We start from the raw sequence: 1,414 nt of genomic DNA, 5'->3' as shown, positions 1-1,414 counted from the left end.
ATGTCCGGGGATGGGGTGGAGGTGGGGGTGGGTGGATGGAGGGAGGTAGAAAAACTAAACAGACAGAAACACAAAAAGGTTTTTTGTTGTTGTTTTAGTAGAGGTTTTTCGGCGCTCGCAACTGCATGAGGTCATATGAGCGCCAGAAGATTAGAGGTGTTACAAGAGAGTAACAAACATAAAAAAGAAGGAGGGGAGAAGGGGTGGGGGTGGAGGGAGGTAGGAAGACTAAACAGACAGAAACACCAGAAAGAAAGAGAAGAAATTAAATAGTAAGGGGTTTACCGCACTTGCAACACAATAAGGTCATATCAGTGCCGAAGATTAAATTGTTACAAAACAAGAGAGTAACAAAAAAAGAAAAAAAGAAGGGGAGATAAGGACGATAGATGTTTGATAAGAAAGAAGGAGCAAACCACACCAGAGCACCCGCCAACCACCCACGGAGGGAGGTAGAAAGGTAGATATATCGCGATTATCAGAGGTTTGTTACAGACTTGGTTTACCCCCATTGTTCAGAGACTAAGACTAGTAAAAGACTGTAGAAGGTTTGTCGAAGATATGATGGTTCCCGATGAACAGCAACAGCCGAGAGGGAGAGTCAAGTAGTGAGACCTACCCGTTGCACCCTCCAACCACCCGCTTTAAAACCATGTCAGTGGCGCAATGTCACAATTAAAAGAAAAAAGAAAGAAACAAACAAACAAACAAACAATAAAAGAAAGATTGTTTGAGCGCTTAATCGGCTGCATGCACTGTTTGCTTCCCGGAAACCAGACACTGTTTCTGAGTGTTTAGTTTAAGGTCATATGAGCGCCAGAAGATTAGAGGTGTTACAAGAAAGTAACAAACATAAAAAAGAAGAAGGGGAGATAAGGAAGATAGATGTTTGATAGGAAAGAAGAAGCGAAAACCACACCAGAGCACCCGTCAACCACCCACTCTGGGTGCTATAAGGTCTGCTGGAGTAACAATTAACAATAATATGTGAGGCATGCTGACAAAATGAGTTACTTTTCGCTGTCCAAGAATGGAGATATCGGCTGAAAGTCAACACTGCAGTCTGATTTATAGAATTTTAGTTGCTGCCATTTTGTTCAAGTCTACCGTGCCTTTTATTATTCCACACATACAAATTGTACAAACTCCACCTATAAAGTAAGAAGTTACTCATTTTGTCAGCACACCTCACATATTGTGTAAAGCGCATAGAGCTTGCTGTCGAGCAGGGGTATGCACCATACAAAAGCTATTTATTATTTTTTATCAACTAGATCTAGTAATAAAAGCAAACAAAGCGAGATGAATTTTCACCAAATCTCCAGCAGGCATCGACCTGGGAAGAGTAGTGAGTCACGTTCGATGACCTACATTCCATCCCTCTGTGCACGTGAGTGAGGTGAGAGCTGTTGTG

At 42.1% G+C, this 1,414-nt stretch overlaps 1 protein-coding gene across 1 annotated transcript in view; it reads right to left on the bottom strand.

Annotated features, from left to right (window-relative positions):
• Positions 1–1,414, bottom strand: part of LOC118478801 (amyloid-beta precursor-like protein) — a gene marked incomplete at its 3' end in the record, with an annotated part of 29,998 nt that overhangs the window by 1,342 nt on the left and 27,242 nt on the right.

The sequence above is a fragment of the Aplysia californica genome, unplaced genomic scaffold (assembly GCF_000002075.1).
Source record: "Aplysia californica isolate F4 #8 unplaced genomic scaffold, AplCal3.0 scaffold00977, whole genome shotgun sequence".
Taxonomy (NCBI): Eukaryota; Metazoa; Mollusca; class Gastropoda; order Aplysiida; family Aplysiidae; genus Aplysia; species Aplysia californica.
This window is presented reverse-complemented; position numbering and strand designations above follow the sequence as displayed.